The following is a 22,121-nucleotide window of genomic DNA, read 5'->3' as shown; positions in this document are numbered from 1 at the left end:
AACTGGACATAGGGGTGCCTCTTCTCCCCTGAGTACTAAAGGCTGGAGGCTGGAGAGCCTTGCCACTCCATGGAGATGGAAAGGGAGCAACTGCCTAAGAAACCACAGCAGCAAAATGGTTCCTTCAGACAAGTGCTGTACGAAAGGCTGTGCTGAGGATTGCGCCTAATCTCAGCAAAGCTGCGGGGGATGCACGATGCATTGACCATCTCAGGGAACACAGGGAGAGAGGCTGGAGAATGGTATTACCAACCGCATATTTACACTCCCTAACCATGACAACCCACATATCCTACCACTGGTTTCTGACCCTCAATTCTCTATTCTTCTATCTCTGCAACATTCCTCACATCTGCTTCTTCTGCTTCAAGATTCCTCTATAGCTATGCCAGATCCTCACCACTTCATGATCTCTACTCATCCTGTGGTTCTTAACATGTCTAGAGACGCTTTATCTGAGCTACCTTCAACTTATTTCAGTGCTCAGCTGCCCCGAGGCAGCTGCCAAGCTGGCACACTGCAGAGGGGTTTTGCAAAGAGGCTGGACATGCCAAGCTCGCTCATTAGCAGCACCAGGAGGTAAGGCTCCATTAAGATCACATTCCTCTGATACCTACAACTGCAACCACACATTCTCAGCATTTTCCACAGCCCCACTGTTTGCTTATTTACTTAACATTACTAAGCTCCCATGTATACATTTGTCTACAGTCACATCAATGCATCACAGATATCTAAATCCCACTGTTTTATATTTTTCCTTCATTGTTATCTCTGTCATTCTCTCTGATACACATCCGTCTCTTTGTTCAAGCTCTTCTCCTTTTGCATTTGTGGCAGCAATTTGATGGAAGGATTTGTGCAGGGGATGGGGGAGGGAAGAAGAAGGAAAGCAGGGAGGAGGGAAGAGAGGGATTTGGTTATAACAGGAGCATGTAATTAAGCTCTGGTAACTGGTACCCAGCCTGGACCGCTCATCTCAGCAATTTAAAATAGTAATTCCTCCATTATGAGATAACCTTTCTCATCTAATCTACAGAAAGAGGCAGGGAGAAAGCATTCATTTACATAGCCAGCACAGACACACCCTTGGCGACACAAAGGACTCCAGTCTGCATAGATCCCAGTGCATCATTCTGCACAGCAACAAAGCTTTACCTGCCACAGTATTTTACCCTAATGGCCTATGCTTTTTGAGGCATTGTTAAAAAAATAAAAATAAACACGATAAAAGCCAAAAGCCATAATGACAACAGCCCTTCCTCTGCCATGTCCTTTGTTTGTCTTTTCATGTAAGCGCTGTCTGTCAAAACAGCTTTTGAGCGGCACAGCAGCATCACCACTGGGGATGGACAGAGAGTGTGACAGCTCGTGGGATCACAGCAATCCGTGTGGGCTCGGCTGTCATGGCAGACACAATGGAGGACTGTGCGACTGCACCAAGAGAGCTCTGTCAAGGCAAAACACAGCTCGCCTCTGCTCAACCAGCCCCAGACATGACAATCGTTATTTCCTAGTCACAATGGACAAACACGCATTCTGCACAGCAGTACCAGCCTCTTCTCTCTCTTGCATCAATTATAATTACAACAGCCCCAAAGCAATGCAGTCTCTGAGCAGACAAAGCCGTCATAAAATCTTTAAGCTTCACTGGGAAGCTGGCAGTCTCTGCAAAAACAAGCCAGCCGTTTTGCAGGACAGTGAATGGCCTGAAATCCAATAGTAGGGCAAACACCCACCCCACTCATTTCTCCATCTCACCTTTCTGCAGATCCTCTGCTGCCTGTCTCTGCTCCCTGCACATGCTCTGCTCCGGCAATGCTGAACACACTGATTCCAGCAGGCTCTGTGCTCTCTCACCAGGATGCTGTGGGAAACACAGAATCAATTTTTTTTATTCACAGCTGCATCCCTGGCAATGCAGAGGGTCTGCGCAATCACATCTCCAATGCTTCTGCTGCTGCTGCTGTGACGTTGCTGGGTGTGAAGGAGCAAGCATGCCCACAGAAGAGCTGCTCCGGCTTGCAACCGGTCCCTGCGGGACCTCAGACAAGGCAGAGGATGGGAGGGAGCAAAGAAGGCGAGGAAGGGAGAGAACAAATCAGGCTGGAAGATGGAGGATTGAATTTAACAGATATCGGGAAATCAGAAAGGTAGCATGAAGAGAAGCATAAAGATGAATAACTACATCATAGGATAGCACTGCAGCACCTTGTTCTGTAATGAGCTTGGGTTTCAGATGTTGCAACTGTTTGATTTTGTCTGGTTTGTAAAGGAAAGCAAAGGGCACTGGAGTGATGTGCTCTTACCATTGATAATGGCAGACAGAGCCCATGGAGAAAAAACACTCATCTGCAAAGTAATGCACAGCAGGAGGAGGCTGGGAGGAAACAGAATAATCAGGAAAACAAGAAGCTTCTTGAAGCTTCTTTTACATTTCTGTAGTGATTTGTCCTAAAGAGATTCATCAACAGCATAAGTACAGTGCCTCCAAAACAGCCAGCCTGAGAGTGAGACGCAGCCGCAAGCATGTCAGTCAGTGTCGAACTGCACACAGTGACAGGGATTCTGCAGTTCACCTGTCACAAGGAATCTCAAACAAAGACCCAAGCACAGCTTGTGATTATGGTGCCGGCCATAACCTGGGCCGAAGCTATGCACATGTACAAAACAATCCACAGCAGATCCTCCTTCCTGAAACAAAGGATTGCCACCTGCAAAAAGCCAGGCTTTTTCGTTATCCTAGGAACATATAGGGGGATATTTTTCATCATTTCTTTTCACCCTCAGCTCTCTCCTTCCTCAGTGCAGTAATTTGTGCTTTTTTTCTTTTTTTTCTTTTTTTTTTTTTAAATTTTGCTGTGTTTTGTTTTATATTTGTCTCAGTCTGGGCACAACCACCTGGTCCACAGCTATGTTCACGGCTGTCCCAAGGTTGGTGTTTGCAGCACTGGAGTGGTTCCCTGAGACAGCCATCCTGCAGGGACAACATCCCACTGCATCCACTTACCCCTGTCCAGAGGACTGCTGCCATCACTGATGCCAGAAATACCGTGCAGTGCTCAGCAGAGCTCAGAACCAAGGACTGGTGGAGCAACAAGCTCCACAGCTGCAAGCCAAAACCCACCTCTAAAACTGACACTTCTGGGGGGACCAGGCAAATCAGAGAAGAGGTAAAAACACCACATGGATACACAGGGCAAAGAAACAAAGAATCATCACATGGCTGAGTATTTTTGCTCTACACCATGACACACTCAAAGGAACAACCAAATAAATAAAGCAAGGCAGCACAGCACTTTGCAAAAGCTTCTCAGTCTGGAGAGGCACACAAAAAAGCTATGCCAGAAAAGCCTGTTTAGAACTATGACTGGAAGCAGCTGCCTGTTGACCTTGGATCCCAGAACACCAGAACCCTTTAAAACAGCTATTTAGGTAACATTCAAGCTGGATCTCTGACTGAAAGCCCAGTGCCTACCCCCACCAGGATGGTGCGAAGGCTGGGGGCCAGCTCCAGCCCTATGGGGGCTACTCACCCCCAGGACAGCCCGTGAGGCCGCAGCACCTCAGCTGGACCCTCCTCGACGCCTGGGACTGCTGCCCCATGCAAGCCACCTTATCACGCTTCCCAGCCCACTCTCAGCCCTCACGCCGCCACCTGAGCCCCTTCAAGCAACAGCGATGAGCCGAGGGATGATGCAGGGCACAGGGACAGACCGCAGGCTAGCAAAAGATGGGGGGAGGAGATAGCCAGGCCCAGCTGCCAGCTTGAAGCAGAACAAGGCACGCTTGTTACCCAGGAGACTCGTTCCCACAGCAGAGAGGAGAATGGAAAGTATGTCGGTGCCCTCTCAGCCCTCCGCAGGCCTTGCCAGCACTGAGGGAGGAGGCGCAAGCTGCTGTCTCCTTGTCCCCACCACTGCGTTAACTGCTTCACTGACACGAACCAGACCCACACCCCGGTGCAGGTGGAGTGTGGGGCTGTTCTGCAGCAGGCAAAGGGCTCCTTTGGATAAAACGCTTTTCAGCACATCCGCACCCCAATGCTGACATGCACATCATCCTCCTGGTGCGTTACTCAGCCTTTCGCAGGCTCACACGTCCTTCACTGCTGTGATGAAGGGCCCTTTGGTGCATCTCCCTGCCTGGAGCTGCTCCTCTCAGCCACTGACAGGCTGTCCTGCGGCTTCGTAGATGGCAGGAGAGTACAGGCACTAACGAGGAAGAAGAAAGCTCTTTCTGGGGGATTGTCTTCTAGGAGATGACTGCTCTCTTATCACAGAGATGAGTCAGTATGGGAAGAAGAGCGTGGCTGGCACTGGGAGTGAGGACAGTGCAGGCTGGTGGCTGTGCTCCTCCAGGAGGAGAGGGGAGGGAGATGGCGGGGCAGGACACGCCTGTCCCCAGTGTAACCTGGCTCCCTTCTGCCTGGCCTGAGAGCCAGGAGACACACTAGCATCACGCTGTATAGCTTGGTGGTAAAAAGCTTCCTAATTCTATTCTATCTTGGCAGGATTACTTTCATCTGCCTTTAGGTGCTCTGTCGGCACTGGCTGCTAAGGCTGTCTGAAAACTTCCCACTTTCAATGCAATTATACAGCAAAATCAACACAAAGAGCCCAAGCCTCCCACCAATGTGCTGCAAATCTGCTCCAATCAGTGAAGTGGAAACAGCCCAGACCCACAGCCCAGCTGGCCACCTGGGCTGCTGCTGTGATACCACATGCCAGTTGGGAAAAAGGTTTTCATCACACCAGGCACTGTGCACAACCTGCCCACCCTTGCCACAGACCAGCAGCCACAGGGCCACAGCAGCACGTGGGTATAATCCAGCACAGGGAGCTGCCTGCCTCCTGCTAAAGAATGGTTGTTGGGTCTACCTTTATTGCCTTCAGTGCACCTGTGTCTCTGCCTAGCAATCTGTGGGTGATGCAGTGAGGACATGTCTAGGACACATCTTCTGGATCGTTACAGCCCTGCTTACAGCACAGACACAGGAGGAACACATACTACCACACCTTTCCAGTTGGTGGACAACTCAGGAGTAGACTTTCTACTTTGCTCAGTGATTGCTCAAGGCAGAAATCTGAGTTCCCAAGACAAAGCAATCCCATCCACCACAGGCTGTTTCAGGGATGCTGGTCACAGCAAAGCCAACAGTACGCTCCTGCTCAGTGGGAGCAAAGAGGACTAGGATACAAAGGCTAATAGGAAAGAAGGAGGTGCTGCAAAATTTATAAATGCTCTCAACAAGAAAAAAAACCCAATATTCCCCATGCCTGCAAGTCCCAGCTTTCAAGGTCAATCGACATCCCTCACAAATACACAGGAATCAATACTGGCTAATCATTACCAATCTGTACTTGACAACTTTTCTATTTGCTGGGAGGTGGGAACAAACATAGGAGTTCTCAAATGAGAAGTCGAAGCTTCAACCAGATTGAGGAATGCACATGGTAGTGTTGTGCTAGTGCCTGCCCTTAGTCCCCACTTTCTCCCCGGAGGATCATCTATTGATTCCCACTAAGCCTGCCTTTGGAGCATGTCCAAGGACAGAACAAGAGCCTGCGAGGCCATGCAGATTGCAGATATGTTTCTACCAGCAGGCTTCAATCAGAAACCCTATGGTCATCCTGCCCCAACAAGCCCTGCCTATGGCCCAGAACAGCAGTACTAGTTTCTTTAGGGCTTAGCAAACTCAGGCAAACAAGATAGCTCAGAATGCGAAAGTTGCTGTTGGTTTTTACTCTCAGAAATAGACATTTCTTGTTACTAACCATTTTCTAACAGAATTAATTCCCGACTTCATTCCTCTGATGTTTAAGAATCTTCTCTGAATTTACAGCTTATCTTTATCCATGAATAGCTCAATCCCTATTCACTCCTGTTCCAAAAATGGTCTTCAAACGTCACTATTTATCCAGTCTGTGTTTAAAGTTACATCATCTGAGTTCTTTAATCAGCACCAGGCAGGCTCTCCATCTCTTTGATCATACCAGTATGAGAGAGAAGGGTTTCTCTGGATATGACCCATTTTGAATACATCCTTCAGAGAGTGATTAGAAACGCAGACAATCTTCCAAGCTAGCCATCACCATGCCTTAAACCCCTCAGATTCCCCAGTTGCTGCTACAAATATTTTATCCAATATGTCACAATAGATAACATTTATCTTTTTTACTGATACTCCCAGTTATCCTCCACATCGCTGACAGGCCCTGGGTTTTCCTTTGCCTTCCTTACTTTCCCCAGGGAGCTCCCAGACAAAGCTGAACTTTTTGCTTTTTTCCTCATGCACACAGTCATCTAATTTGAACTATCCAGTTCTCATCTGTATTATTCCTTAAGGACTTCAAAGTCTTTTCTGCTGAATAACCCTAAACTGCCTTTGAATTGATGATCCTTCTTGGCTTTTTGTCTTTAGGAAACATCAGCAATATTACTTTCCAGAGCCCAGAGCATTATCTCATGTAATGAAAGGCTACGTCCTACCAGCAACTTCCCTTCAGACTAGCAGATCCTCATTCAACATTCTTGTTAATTTCCCTTTAGCCTGCGTGCTGCTCCTTACCTCTCAGCAAAGGGAATTATGGAAAATTCCACACAGATTCAGTGGGAGGCACGACAAGCACTTGAGAGATGCATTTCAGGTAACCAAACTGACAAAATACAACAGACTTATCAAAGCCTACCCTCTCCACCACCTTCCCCCTACCAAAAAAAAAAAAAAAGAAGAAAAGAAAAAAAAAAGAAAAGAAAAGAAAAAGAAAGAAGATACCCCGTCTGCTTGCCTAGCTGACAGCCTGCAACCTCTTTCGGTAAGTAAGTACTGGGCTAAGGTGGATCCTTCATCCAAATTACTACAGCGATTTTCGTCTTTTCTGTGTTAAGGCCAAACCCTTCATATTGCTAGTGGCTGATGCTTTACTGTCCAGTCACAGAGGCAGTCGCAAGCTCCATAAAAAGTCACAGCTACCAGACAGGGCTAGTTCTGGCATGGCTCCCACAGGGCTGGGCGCAGTTCCACATAACAACCCTGAGATGGCCACGGAAATCCAAACCCAGCCCACAGTCAGTTTGTCCGTCTCCAGTCCCTTCCAGGCCAAAAATCCAGGATGTTCATACTGTTCTTCCAGGAAATGGCTGCTATCAACATCTTACACAAAGGAACAAGAGGGCAGTACAGATCTCTCTGAAAGCTGTAGGAGGAAGAATTGATTCAAGGCCAGTGTCCATTTTTCAGCCCTGATACACAGCAATCCCCACTCAGGAGCACAAAGAAATAAGTGAACACTTTTAGACGGAGGGAAATCAGGACAGAAACAGTAGAGCAGCTCCTGAATTGTTGTCTGAAGTCTCAGCTTCAATCTGATAAACAAAGCTCATAAAGCTGTACTGTAAACCTTGGATTAAAGCAAAGCCTGGATGTAACTGATGCAGCATGGAGATTTCAAAGTGTCTGAAGCAGGAGCTGTAACAGCAACCCTCTTTCTTCAAGCACTCACTCAGATATTCATGATACACTGAATATGAACTCCGACCAATGAAAGCATTGACAAAAGGAACTGGAAAGAGTATTATTACAAAAACATACATACCTTCATATCCAGCAATCAATTGCTTGTTCTGAGCAGCCCATGGGAGCCACAGATACAAAGGTGTTAATGGATTGACTTTTGTTAGAATCAATTTTCAAAAACAAGAACAATTGCCTCTACAGTAGAATGTACCTTATGAATTTTAACTAGTACATTTTCAATGTAACCTAGTACTTTCCCATTGCCATGAGGAAGATCTTAAAAGTCTTAAGCTGCCATACTACATCACATGTTGAAGCTGGTGAATTTGGTAGCCTCACTTCTGCTGCATACACTGGTCTGCATTCTGACATCAAGTTAAAATGGCATTATTTCCAATTGTGCAGCTGAGGAGTCACAAGGCTGAGCTGAATCTGGGCAGTCCTAAGATGGTTCACTGTCTACATACTAAGCACAACCAGAGTCAGCTGTGTACACGGCGGGCATTGCTGGAGAAAGGTGACTGCTTCTGGTTCCTGTGATGTAAACTGAAGTGACATTCTTTTCCCTCCACAGGGGATGACTCCAAGCGAGGGTGACTGTACTGCAAACAAGTCAGCTCAGAGACTATAAATGGGTGGGACGTAGCATGGCAAGCAGGAAAGGAGAAAAACAACCCTGTTGGATGCAGGAAGAGGCCACATCCAAGAATGGAAAAAGCCTCTTTTAGTACTGAGTCATAAATATTCCAGTTTTCCAAGGCAACAGCAAGCACAAAGAATGCACTCAGCTTCACACAGAAAACCCACACTCACCTCCCTCTGCGCATGCCTGGGCACTTCTCTGCTATTGCTGCTCAGAGCTACAGCAAAAGACACGGTCAGAGCTGCCAGCTCGACACAAAGCTTGCCGGCAGATCTCCCTGTTCTCAAACCTTCCCACCCTTACCACAGAACCCGGGGAGCACACAGTTTAGCTGATTTATTACAGACGCATGATACTAATTATGGTTGGTTATGCTGCTTTTTTTCCTAAGTTTGTACATTTCCCACCCAAACTGAAGGTGCAGTGCTGTTCTGCAGTATTACCTGCCCCAGATTGCTATGTTTGAGCGGCAAGCAAAGCAATCCCTGCATAACTGATGGCTTTTGCAAACCACCTTCCGATTAAAAGAGACCATGGAAGTTCCATTCAAAGGCCATTCACCAATACTTTGAAATGTCGTAAAGGGGAGAGGGAACAGAACTGCAAACGGAGCGCTACTGAAAACATATGCTAAAAAGTCCACGTATTTCAGGCCTGCAGCTAAATCCTGCAGACCTCCATCTACCTCCTGTGCATCATACCCACTGGATCTGACTGTATGTCTTTTCATCTGTGCCATCTCTGGTACCAGTACTGTTAGCTGAAGGGTAAGGTCAACACATAAACAGCAAATTAACATGAATTATAACCATTACCATGACACCTCACGCAGCACAGCCTGCACATCCTCACCCATAATCATCATTCATGACCTGCTCATTAAGAAGGGATTTGTGGTTACCATAGATCACAGGCTGAACTTGAGTAATAGTGGCATTTTGCTTTGAAGTAGACAAACAGTATGTAGGGCTGTATGAATACATGAGATATGCAAGGCATGGAGTAATCCTTCCTCTCTACCCTACACTGGTATGTGCCCCAGCTCTGTATCAGTCTGGCAAAGATATGGACAAACTGCAGAAGGTGCAAAGACAGCAGGAAAATGAATAAGAGAAGTAAAACGCAAAGCAAGCAGTTAAACCGTCTGTAGAAAACTACGGGGTACAAGAAGGCAGTTCTGAAATGCATAAAAGGCTGCTGCCAAGAAGCTAATAAGCCATACTCCACATCCCAGAGCAACAAGAATAGGGGCTGCCCCTTAGGCAAGTTTAGGTCAAACAGCAGGTATGACAGATAAAACATTTATTATTTTACAAAAAACAAGCAAACAAACAAAAAAACCCAACCCAGAACACCACAGCAGTCAGAAGATAAGCAAGATTTTCTTGTTACAACACATAGGGCTGTATGTCTCAGAAGCATTTTGCTTTATTTATTTAGAGGCATGCATTCCTGTTAGTTTTTGCAGGCACTTAGTGTGACAAATTGGAAATAATTCATTTTCCTGGGTTCTCTGACAAAGAAATGTCCATCTTAGGATCTTGGCCAATCCAGTGTGCCATGACATCAGGATACACGGAAGAAGAGAAAAGATTGGGCTGAAAGGATATGGGATGCAGCAATAATATTCCAATCACTGGGAGCTTCTCGAGAGATGAAACAAAGAAACATGAGGAATGGCATTGCCTGAGTCAACTATGCGATGTTAGGGAGATGGACTTGCATCCAATGGAGGACTTATTCTTGTATGATTTCTGTTTGACTCAGAGAAGCAGGAAGCCTCTAATGCGGGATTAAAAGCCTCGATCAGTTTACTCAGGCAGAAATCCCTGGAGAAGCAGAAATATACTTCTGGAAAGATGCAGCAACTCCACAAGTGAAGATGGACCATACAAAAGCATCCCATGCCAGCAGATCCAGTAGCTAATCCACTGGCTGGATTAGCTTTTCACATGAACTTGTTGTCCTGTTGAAGATGACCCATGACCAGAGCTGATAACTCTCCTCACTTTCTCTTTGGTGATCATGACCTCTTCCCATCTAAGAGAGCAGGCTGCACTGGACAGTCAACAAGCTGTACCACAGGTCTCCATGTCAGGTCAGCCCAACACTAAACAACCCTGTGGTTTTGTGTGCTTACAGCTATATGCTAAATCAGGAGGAAGAGTGCAATCTGCAGCATTTGGCCAACTGTGCAAGGTCTATGTCCTCCACAGAGACATTTTACCCACGTAGAGCCAAAACTGGGAAGAAACTTTCCACACACTGCACAAAAAATCCACTCAGAATGGAAAGAGACCCACAGCAAAGGAAATGCTGGAGTGGTAAAACAGAACTTGTATTTGGGAGGAAATCCTGATATGTTCTTTAAAATAGAAAATGAAAGTTGGTGGAGGCAAGGCCTAGGCACACACACTGCCTGTGACCTGGTCACAGGAGACTCCTGAGAAACACATCAAGATTAGGCTGCTTTGGGCTGACTGAAATGGGTCTCAACCCTAACATGAGACAGACTAAACAGCAGGGCACAACACTCTGTGATGTTCTCTGTGGATAAATCTCAGCATTTCAGAAACTGTTGGAAGCCAAGGACTGAAGCTCTGCACAGATAGCAAAGAGGTGCTTAAAGATGGCAAACAAGGTCATGTGTCTCCATGCATCCCAGATGCATTCCAGCTATGAGACCAAGAGCATACCAGAGTGGAAAGAGACCTGAAAGGGCCCTCAGGAGCTTCATCACAGAGACTTGACCCAGGCCTAATAATAAACATCAACGATGATGATTCAGAGATTTCATATGTTGGCCGGACATGGCAGAGGAGCAAGAAGTCCCTGATGAAGGACTGGCTGCTCAGAAAGGTTATTTTCCCTCACAATACCTATAATAAATAGAATCTAATAAATAGAAATATGCTTTTAATCTCTGTGATGTATCCAGACAGTTCTGAAGCCTGTAGTTTCAGTAAATAGAAACTTCACTTAAGAAAATAGTCCAACCTGTGCATGATTTCAGCAGGAGGCTTTCAACACACAGTAAAGGAAAGAGAAGCCCAACTAAAAGGCCAGAAAAGGAAGATGGCAAGTGAGAGCTGCAGAAGGTAGATAATGCAGTCAAAACCAGAACATGAGCATCTGCTGCACTCTCACCAGTTATGAGTACAACAGAAAACTCCCAGCCACCATGTTATAACATTCCTGGGAACATCTGCCACGGTAGCATTTCCATATTAGAGGAGGTGAAGCATGGAGGGCCCAGGATCAATGATCTTTTCAGCAGTTTTTGCACACCCACTGCTTTCACAGCAATTTTCCATATTAGTTTAATATAAACCAAGCCCCTCAGAAAGGAAAGTACTTGGAGAATACAGAAGTGTCTGACCATTCCCCTACAAAGACAAAACTAGCACAGATGCATTCGGACATGCAGGATTGGAGGCCAAGGAGCTTTCAAGAGGGATTGATGCTTTAGTTCTGAACCCCAGCGTCTGAAGCAGAACCACGGTCACTCCTCTCCATGACACAGCTGCCTTCAACTCATCAAATCAACAGATAAGCCAAAGTGCTGTCCTAAGCTTGCAGTCAGGAGACAGCTCAGCTCTTTTCCTCTTTCTGTATGCAGAGCTCCATGCATTAAGCCACATAACAGCAATGATGGCTGCAGTCCACAGAGGGTAACTTCTCCTACCTCTCATATTAGAGCAGAAGAATAGACATGATGCAGCATCTCTGTCTTCTGATGGTGCTTCACTGAGCACAAGACGCTTAAAGAAGCATTCCTAAGCGAGCTCTGGGATCCATATACAGTGGCACAGTGGGGTCTGCCACTCTGGCCCACTGCCTGAAAACAGCAGAGGCCAATGCTACAGCAGTGTGAGAGCAGGAGAATTACACACCTAGTATAGGATCTGACCAGCAACAGGCCTGAAGACAACAAACTACAGCTTCCAGCTCCTCAGCAGGAAGGTGCAGACTATGCTGGCTGCCCAAGGAGCATGTATCGCAGTCTGCAGTTCCAGTATCCCAGCAGTCCACAGTGGGTTTTTTAGATATAGCCACCAACCACATCATTAAAAGATACATTTGTGATTACATGGATAGCAAGGATGTCTGGAGCAGTAGGCATTAATCCATCATAGATGCTATTAAATATGCACATTTTCCATAACCAACTCAGGATAAATCTAACTCCAGGGCCAGCATCTCCACACATGCCCTTGCTACAGCAGAAGGCTTTTTGGAGGGCATCAGATCTGTCCAGTGGCAGGGAGCTGGTAGCAGGTGAAGCCCTCCTGGCATCTTGCATACCTCCTGTCAGGCCAGAGATAATGGTCAGAATGTGCAGAGAAAGCTCAGGAGCAAATAGCCTAATTAGAAGTGAAAGTCCCACATCTTCTTGGTGACCAGCACATCTGCTTATGGTCAGGGTTTTCCGTGGCTAACCAGACAGAGAGCACTGGAAGGCCCTCTGGACCCCATCCTGAAGCCCCCAGTCAGGACCCCCCAGCACTCTGCCTGAACCGACGCCAGCATTTGGGCAGGGCTCAGCGTTATTTTTAACATTTGTTCACATAACTCTTTGGATGAGTCCTGGGAAGAGCTTGTCCCCAAAATAGTATGCTGTGGGCACTATTTATACACCACTGGCAGCAGGGTGGGGTGTGCTGAGGAGGACCCTCTTCCTTCTTCAGTGCTCAGGAACTGCAGATGCTAGGGCCATAAAACAGGGTTTGTTGTTCGCGTTAGTTCTCAGAAGGAAAGCACTGCTTGCAGAGGCCTGAGAACTCTGTCCTATCTAGGAGACTCTCCCCAAGATGGTATGGAAGCCCAGGTACTGTGGGGAAGATGGATGGCTTGTGCACATACAGACAGCCACACATCAGCTGCCTTGAAGATAAAAAAAGGAACAGCTGTACTCAGATACAGCAGGCACAGAAGAAAACACTGCCCTCTCATTTTTTTCTGTCCTGGGCTCCTGCAGGGAAACAGTTCTTTGGTGAGCTCCAATGAAGGAGTACAGTGGTGGACACTAAATGCCAGCAAGGATGGCTGGGGAGGGGACCAGACCAACAAGCCGACTGTCCTCCACCACATGGACAATAACAGACTGAAGTCCTACCACAGCAAAACAGCTTGTCCTGAGGGGCTGAGGGAAGAAAACGATAAAAGACAGCCTTTGGAGACTATTCAGAATATCTTCCCTGCATCTATTTTCTAGGGTAAGGATGCCTTCTCACACACCACTTCTGTGCCCACTGAACTTTGTTGATTTTTGCTTTCTGTGCGTTCCTTCTCCTCTCCCTTTCTACCACAACACATCCTGATTGCCCTTACTTTCAAAGTGACCCTGCTGTCACTTGGAGAAAGCAGTGACACCACATGACCTGTAGAAAATGCACAGGACGCTGTACAGGAGCAGAGAAATGAGCTCTGGAGTATCAGAGCACCAGGCTGGAGGAGAAGGGAGCCAGAGCTGATTTCCTAGTATATCGGGTAAAATAAAATTGATACATCCATTTCCTTTCCACGTAGCAGCGTACTACGTGTTCATCACAGACACCAAACAGAGAATGAAACCAGACAGGTGCTATGAATTGAAGCACACCCTACAGATGGGGCAGGACTGGTCACACCACTTTTAGCACAACAAACAGACGGGATGAGCTCCTACCTTGACAGATACAATCTCTCCAGATTGTGGGCTCAGAGCATAGCAGCTGGGAGTCAGGCAAAGCAGCAACTGCATCAGAGCAGCAGGAGGAATGCAGCACGCAGAGCTGGTGATAACCTGAAGCAAAGCAGGAAATCAGCGAGCCTGGCTGTGAGGGTCTCTGCAGGCAGCTTTCCTGTTGCTGTAGGATATCAGGGCAAAATGACACGGTGCTTCTTCCAGATGGGAGCTGGCTTGGGGGTTCCTTGGGGACAGCAGTGCCAGGCTGCTCACCAAGTGCGAGGGCAGGAGAGACGAGCAAGGGCTGTGGGCTGCTGGCACTGCAAGGGCCAGATTGCTAATGAAAGCCCCAGTGTAAATACAGATGCACTCTGGAGGGGACTATGGCAGAAATGCAGCTCATGTTACAGAGAGCCATTTAGAGCAAGCTCAGAAAGAAGGCACTGCGATGGGACTGCGCTTCTGCAGCTGGGTGGCTGGGCAGCTGCCTGCCGTGGAGCAAGGCAGCCCTTAGCGAGTGGACCCCACCTCCATGCTCCACAGCAGCTCCTTCAATGCCAGGCAACTTGGATCTAAGCAATTTTCTACCTACGTAACACACCAGTCCCATATCTTCTCTGGTGTACAGAGTTTCAGCAGCCCATCATGGTTGGGAAGGAAAGCATTGCTCCATCCTTATGTAGGACCACTCTCTCAGTGCTCTCAGTGCCCACTCCACATGCACACAGATTCTGCAGTCAGGAGGGTTTGTCATCTTCCTTCAGTCCTCCATCTTCGGCACCTCCTGCTATCATTCTTTCCCTCCCATCTCAGGATATCAACTGGATCACACTTGGATTTACACCAAGTGAGGGAGGGCTATAGCAATTTCTTCAGCAAAGAAGCACTGTGTCAAAGGGTTTGAAGGCTTTGCCCATACAGCTGAACCCAGCAGTAGAGAGACTGAGCACAGTTTGGACATTGCCCATTGAACTAGCACTGAAAAAATCTCATTGAGAGGCTGAGGAGCTGTCACAGGATACATATGACAGCAGGCACGGCCTATTTTCAGTATGCCTGGTGCCAGACAGGCATACAGCTCACATAAGTGACCTGGAGAGCACTGACAAGGAACAGGGAGTTCACAGAGTTTGGTAGCAGATGACGTCTGTGCTGTAGACACTTCTAGCATCTGCTGGTACCCTTTCTTCAGGCTGCATTGAAGAAGGTGAAAGTGCTCTGTGCTTTTTCTCTCCACTGAGCAGAAATTTTCCCTCACCTCACAACTGAGTTCAGGATGAGCTCACCTGGACTATGGGTACTCTTGCACAAAAACAAAGGGAAAACTTCCCAACGTAACAACAGTAAAATATGATGCCAAGTGCCAGTCATCAGATCTGTCTGGGACAAAATCTGTCCAGAACTTAAGTCTCCAAAGCCCTATTCATCAATATGGGCTCCAAACAGGGGTTGCTTCTCTCAACATGATGAGCCTTCGTGATTTATTCCTGCACGTTGACAGACTGGTTCACTATGAAGCAAGACAATATAGAAGTCATATCTTCAAGCAAGCTGCTTCTGCAGCCCAGCTAGCCTCAGTCATGGGATGGCTAACACCAGCTGATTCCAAACAGCTTTAAAACTACTCACAGCCACCCAGGCTCAAATAAGGCAGCTGAGAGCATTCAGATCATGGCTGCAGTAAGGCTTAGTACATCTGCAGCAACTGCAATCCTCCCATGGTGCAAGAGAGAGCCCTACAGTATCTCCAACCTACTACAAGCACTGAATTTGGCTGAGGAATCCCAACTGTAGCTGTCCCCTGTGCTTTCTGACTACACTTGGAGAGATGCAAGAAAGTGGTACCAACAGAAGATGCGGTCTAGGAATCTGTACAGTCTGGCCTTGTCTTGCTTTAGAAGCACCACTCAACTTCGAATCACAGAATCATCAAGGGTGGAAAAGATCTCTGAAATCATGCAGCCCAACAGTCTACCCACCACCACCGTTTCCCCACTAAACCATGTCCCTTATTACAACAGCTAAATGTTTCTTGAACGCCTCTAGGGATGGTGACTCCATCACCTCCTTGGGCAGCTTGTTCCAGCACCTGACCACTCTTTTGCAGAAGTATTTCCCAACATCTCTCCTGAATCTCCCCTGACATAACTTGAGGCCATTCCCTCTAGTCCTATTGCAAGTGGCCTGGGAGAAGAGGCTGACCCCCAACTCACCACAACCTCCCTTCTGGTAGCTGTGGAGGTCTCAATAAGGTCTCCTGTGAGCCTCCTGTTCTCCAGACTGAACAATCCCATTTCCCTCAGCTGCTCCCCATAAGACTGTGCTCCAGACCCCTCACCAGTTTTACTGCCCTTCTGAAAAATTTGCCTGACCTGCTGCCCACACTCACTGGAGAAACTTAGCCAATACAAGAGAGGACAGGCAGCATCTGCATCACTTCCCCAAGTTAGGTTTGAGTAACCTCCAGCAGCCCAGCACCCAGCCCCTTGCCTCAGTTTCCCCACTTGCGAAACAAGCATCACAATGCTCACCAATTTTTTGAAGCTGTGATGAAGTTCAGGTCCTTAAGAGACGCTGACAGTCTGGAAATAGTAATAAGCATTCTGCATTTTCCACCCATAAAGCTGAGATCCTTGTGGCTTCCCCAGGCACACTGCTCTCTGTTTCACCCTCACCAAGGCAGGTACGCTGCAAAGATGGCGATCCCTACCAGCCCCCAACGCAGGAGCTCACGTCCCTCTCCCAGCTGTGCCCAGGCCATCTGCCAGGCAGGAATGCAGTGCATCAGCTAAGAGTTGCAGGAGAGCTGTCAAGACAGCGGAAGGGCTGGGGCTGCAGCATGCTGGAATTCCAGCAACGCACAAACACCCCAGCTCCGCACCAGGAACGACTCCTCCCTGCCCCGGACCAGGGCTGAATCACTGGAAATACCAAAACAATGATGAGGTCACGTTCCCTGAGCAAGGAGCCAGAGCCAGATATAGATGCATGGAGAAGCTTGCTAAAAAGGGACTCAATGTACAAGCTGGATGCTCTGGCAGACAGGCACCCGGGGCATTTGTCTCGTTTAAAAACAGCTTGAGGCTTCTTTTTTTTTTTTTTTTTCCTCTGCAGGGAGCAGGGAACTGAGCAGTGCTACAGGGGCTTTAAATTCTTTATTTGTCCTGTTGGAAGAGCACATTGGAGATCATGAGTGTGTAAACTGGTGTTCAGAGCAATATGGGAATGACACAGACGTTACACTATGACTCAGTTCCAAGCCAGGTGGTCCCAAAATGTCTGTTTTGCTGAGATTCCAGACTCAGGTTTCCACAGTTAAGAATCTACCTGCAACAACCTGAATGGCAGACAAAAATCACATGGCATTACTGTCTGATTGCTTTTGCTACAGCCTCAGCCAGCTCCAGGAAAACCCGTTGGTTTGACAGGTGGTGTGAGCAGCAAATAACAGTGATTCCTGCTAGAGCTCCTAACAGAAGCATCTAGGGCAATCTACAATCAGCAAATAGACTTTTCCAGGCATTGCAGATCCAGCTGTTCCCAGTTCTCAGCAGAAGGAAAACACAGATATCCACTGCTTAGAAAGTAGAGGAAATTATAACAGAGAACAGAGAAAGGATGGAGGAATTCACAGTGCAAGCCTAAAATTTGCCCTTCTGCACAGCTACATATTTGGCTGGATAACTCAAACACCCACACTTGCATGATGAAGAGGCTTGAAGCATCCAGATTTTGTTACGTTGGGACACGGAGTCATAGAATCATAGAATGACATAAATCAGCTCCTTATCAGGAGCCAAGGGGAGCAGCGGTAGGAGCAGATATCTGGCACTGCACATCTCGCCCTGCTGGCTGCGTGCTGTCTGCAACAGCCACAGCCTGGCACTCTGCACTGCTGTGCCTGCACCATTCTCTTCCTACTGCAAGTGCTTTCAGATCTGCTTAAAAAAAAAATAGGAGAATGTGTGGCGTGAGGTCCCTCCTGGGGGAGGAAGAAGGGAGGGAGGAAACCAAGGCAGCTGCAGTGTGATGGCATGCTATATCCCCCTGCTGAGACATAGCTCCTTGTGGAGAAACACTGCTCTGCAGACATCAGCTTGGCTGATGAGACAGGGCTATCAGATCTATTCAAGCTCCTTCCATGGGAAAAGCATTGCTGTGCTGCAGTGCAAACTGGGACCCACACAAAAGCTGCCTGTGTTACTGTGCTCCCTTCAGCCAAAGCCACCAGGAGTCTCACCAGCACCACAGCCAGAAAACTTCATACATTCACATCATTTGGTTCTGCCTTCTCTCAGTGACAGAAAGGACACAGACAGGCACTGCCCTTCCTCTGATAAAGCATCCGAATTAGCAGACAAGTTGACAGCATCCAAAGGCAGTGTTCAACAAAAGACTTCAAGGCCTGGTCCAGTCAAATACAAGTGTCAGCAGGGCACTTGCCCACAGCTGAAAGCTTGGATGTCCTCCACTGAGGACTCCATAGGAAGCACAGAGTCTAGCACAAGACTTCAGAAAATACCAATGTGGGGCATAACAGATGGCACTTAAGGAAATCAATGCTCCCAGTCCGGGCACACACATACAAAAATGAGAAGGGGGGGAGAAACTGTGGGCTATCTCAAGTAGAACCCCACCAGGCTTCATGTTCCAGAACAGGGCTACAGTAATCTGTCCTCAGGAAACACCCTTGTATACATGTTCTTTGGCAAAGAGCAGGCAATTAAGTGTTCAGCAGAAGGCAGGCTGCATGAGGCAGCCCTTCGGCCTCCCTCAACATCTGGGAGAGACAGAGTGAGCAGAACTCCTCCCAGCCAACTTCCCCCCAAAGCGCTCCAAGCCGAGCTGGCAAAGCAACGGGAGCTGGTGCCTGGCCCAGCCTCAGCAGAGCTAACCACCGGGAACATCATCAGGCAGCTGCAGCTGTGCACAATCACTTCATTTCATCGAGCTCAGAGCTACCCGTGCCACACAGCAGCTTGATGGAGAGATGAAAGGGTGAAAGAAACACTCATATGAAATATTGCCATCCCAGCAGAGAGATAAAGGGGAGGTTTTTGCGAGCCATAACCCCTATAACAACCTTGGATGTTACATTTTCTAGCACACTTAACATCAGAGCAGACGTACTGCGCACTGCACACCGCCCAGCCAACTGCTCCACCAGCACACTCAATATGCAGCATGACCACGCTGCTGCAGCAGAGAAAATGTAGGAAGCCAGGCACCCTGCACAGCAAACACCATCAGACAGCATCTGCTGCCACAGCAAAAACTGAACCAGAAGCAGAACTGCAGGCAAAATATTGGGCAACTGCAGACGAGACTTACAGCTTTTGAATATTCAGTGCTCCCATATGCACGGTTTAGAGGTTTCTAAGGCAGCCAGCAGGTAAGGAAGCTGCTGAAGCAGCTTTAAGTGTTGCCCATGGCCCAAAGGATGCAAACCCACTGCCCGTGAAAGGCCACCAAATGGGGACCTTTCCTGGCAGACTTTCTGCAGCATGTGAACGAGGAGACTTGGGCTGATGGGTAGGGCAGTGCTGTTCTCAAGCTGACAGAAGATTTCAGTCTGAAATTCAGGGCAGCTCCTGACTCCCGGCATGATCTTGCTCTGCATTTTTCTGGTCACAGCTCCTGCTGATCCTCAGTATGAAGATGCAGAAAGGGGCAATGACCCCAGGATCCCCAGCCAAAACCTCAAATTTAGGGGAGGGAAATGGGGTTGTTTGTGATGTACAAAAGCCAGGAGCCTCCTGTTAACACAACTCACAAAACGCCCACTAAAAGGCAACAGTAGGAAGGCATGTTTTCCTAATTCAGAGGAAGCCTGGCCTTGCTCTGATTTTCCTAAACGTCTCATGAGGCTGGGAGGGCGGAGGGAGTGGAAGAGGCTGGATCCGTGTACAGCCCCAGAGCCTGGCTGAAGGCTCAGTGCTGTGCGAGCAGCTGAACAGGGACATGGGGGTTGCCAGAGGCACTGCCCTTCCTGCTGAGCGCCACAGGAGAGAGGATGCTCCTTCCCAGCACCAGGTGGAGAAAAACATCCTCTGCTTCGGAGCGAATTATAACAAGTAGGGCAGCAGCAAGCTAGCTTTGGAAAAACTGAGCAGCAGTTCTCAGATGGAGCCTGGTCAGAAAAGCTTTTCTGAGACCTTTCTTCTGAGCCCAGGGCCACCTCTACCCACTCAGAAACACAGTCCTGACTACTGAAATAAGGGTAGAGGTGGCTCCCAGGCAGGAGGCTGAAGAAGGAATGGCAGCTCTCCAGCATGCCTACAAAAGCTGGAAGGAAAGGAGATGCAGTAAGAAGCCCCCGACAGCCCTTGCAGAGAAAACTTGTCGCCAAGGACAAGAAAAACACCAGTTTAAAGCTCACGCAGACTGACACTCTGATGACTTCAGCACCCTCCCACATTATCAGGCATGAGGCGGTGAGAGAAGAAATATTTATTTAGCTCATACCTCAGCTTCACACAGACACGAAGGAACTTTGGGTTCTGGGTTCTCTGGGGTGTACCCAGCACCCTGGTTGGTGCACAGAAATGTAACATTATAGGGATCAAAGCAGCCAGTCCTGCATACCAGAAGGCTGTCCCAAATGGCGATTTCTTTACTGCTGTGCCCCAGGCAAGGGCTCCCCACACAGGCACCAGTATGGACTGTAGAAAATTTTCTTCCCATTGCAATAAACAACACATTTACAAAGACAGAACAGGAAGATTTATATCTATTCAGAAAGTGTGCATTGACAGAAAGGCACATTTTCAAGCTTCATGCACCCAAAGTTTTGAGGTATTAGTTTGCCGGGCTGATAGCTGGGCTGCAGGGACAGAGCTGGACAACTGCATATTGACAACAAAGTTAGGAAAAGCAGTCGCTGACAGCGAGCAAGGAATTGCAGAGATGACGCAGCCCTAAAAAAAGCAAATGCCGCCCAGATAAGGCAGTGAACCATCAGCACTATGATACAGGCACTGGTGACAGGAGCATCACACAAAAGAAAAAAAATATCTGTTCATCCACATTTAAAAACGATAAACTCAAGTGAACAGGTGCATAAAGAGCCTGGGGGAAACAGAAAACCTATCAAACAAGTAGAAACTTAAGAGCCTGACTTGTTTAGCCTAGCCAAATGTAGGCAGAGAGCGGATAGGATTGCTCTCTAAATATATCACAGGAGACAAACAAAACTGCTGAAGCAAAAGGATAATGCTGGCACAACAACAAGAGAATAAATGTGCTGTGAACACACTTAGGGGGAAAAAAACAAAAAAGTCAGTCATCAGAAGAGGAAGCCTTCCAGATGGCACAGCAGAATTTTAGGATGAAGTTTGATCAGTGGTCTGAAGGGGCAGGATGCAGTATCTCTGCCCAGAGGTATCCAAACGGTCACCTATGTGCCTGCCTTTGTTCCCAGCTGGGAATTATCACGGGTCGCAATGCACAGGGCTCCTGTCTTGCACAGACCTTGCTGAGAGTCACATCTATTAGAGAACCTAGGGCCAGCACGTGGTGCTCCAGCAGCCTCCCGTGCCACAGGAGCTGCTTATGATTAATGACTGCCAGCCTACAGGTCACTGGAAGAGCCTCGTGTGGCTGCACATGGATGAGGTGACAGCCACCAGGCACGTGCAGGGAGTTACATAAAACACCCCCAGGTGCCTCTGCCCTAACACAACCAAACTGCTGCGGCACAGGCTGCTGTTTTTCCCATTTTCCATAGCTAGCATCAAAGCCTTATCATTCTTGACCCCAAAATTGCTGTGCAATGGGCCAAGAATTATGAAGGTGTTACAACAGAACCGGCCGTTCAGATCACTGTATTATGCAATAGTGTAATAGTAATAATAATAATAATAAAGCCAGGGAATAATTTTCTATGTATCTGTCAAACAGAAGAGCTCCGTAAAAGGCTGAATGCCTATCCGCCATCTCTTTCAGAAAGCACGCCGCACGGCAGGTCACGGCACCTCACCCAACCCCGAGCGGAGCACCGTCCGTGCTCGAGCCGCAGCCCATCATTCCCGCAGGGCTTCCCCCTATTTACCACCAGCGCTTTTCGGACATTCCTCCACGCCTGTACCGCAGCGAGGATTGCAACACCCTCCAGCAGGCGCTGGCGAGAAGGAGGTCAGCATTTTCTACGGGCACCGGCACACACGTGTAGCGTCCCCACCGCCCCGCTCTCCCCCTGCCGCCCGCCGCCCCTCCTCACTTACCGAACCGGCGCCGCTGCGTACAGCCGGGCGCCGAGGCGGAGCCTCACCGCTGTCCTCCCAACGGCCCGC

General features: G+C 48.1%; 1 protein-coding gene across 9 annotated transcripts in view; it reads right to left on the bottom strand.

Annotated features, from left to right (window-relative positions):
- Positions 1 to 22,121, bottom strand: part of RUSC2 (RUN and SH3 domain containing 2) — a 53,605-nt gene extending 31,484 nt beyond the window's left edge. For 2 of the 9 annotated variants that reach the window (XM_048931241.1, XM_048931248.1), the window contains exons 1-2: positions 13,831 to 14,335; positions 1,762 to 1,867 (exon numbers count right to left, since the gene is read on the bottom strand). The gene's annotated coding sequence lies outside the window, so the exon portion shown is untranslated. Of the gene's footprint in view, positions 1 to 1,761; positions 3,005 to 13,830; positions 14,337 to 16,361; positions 16,729 to 22,052 lie in introns of those variants that run through there. The other 7 variants (XM_048931244.1, XM_048931242.1, XM_048931249.1 and 4 more) reach the window with 7 other exon arrangements.

This window comes from Lagopus muta, chromosome Z, assembly GCF_023343835.1.
Source record: "Lagopus muta isolate bLagMut1 chromosome Z, bLagMut1 primary, whole genome shotgun sequence".
In the NCBI taxonomy this organism is placed as follows: domain Eukaryota; kingdom Metazoa; phylum Chordata; class Aves; order Galliformes; family Phasianidae; genus Lagopus; species Lagopus muta.
This window is presented reverse-complemented; position numbering and strand designations above follow the sequence as displayed.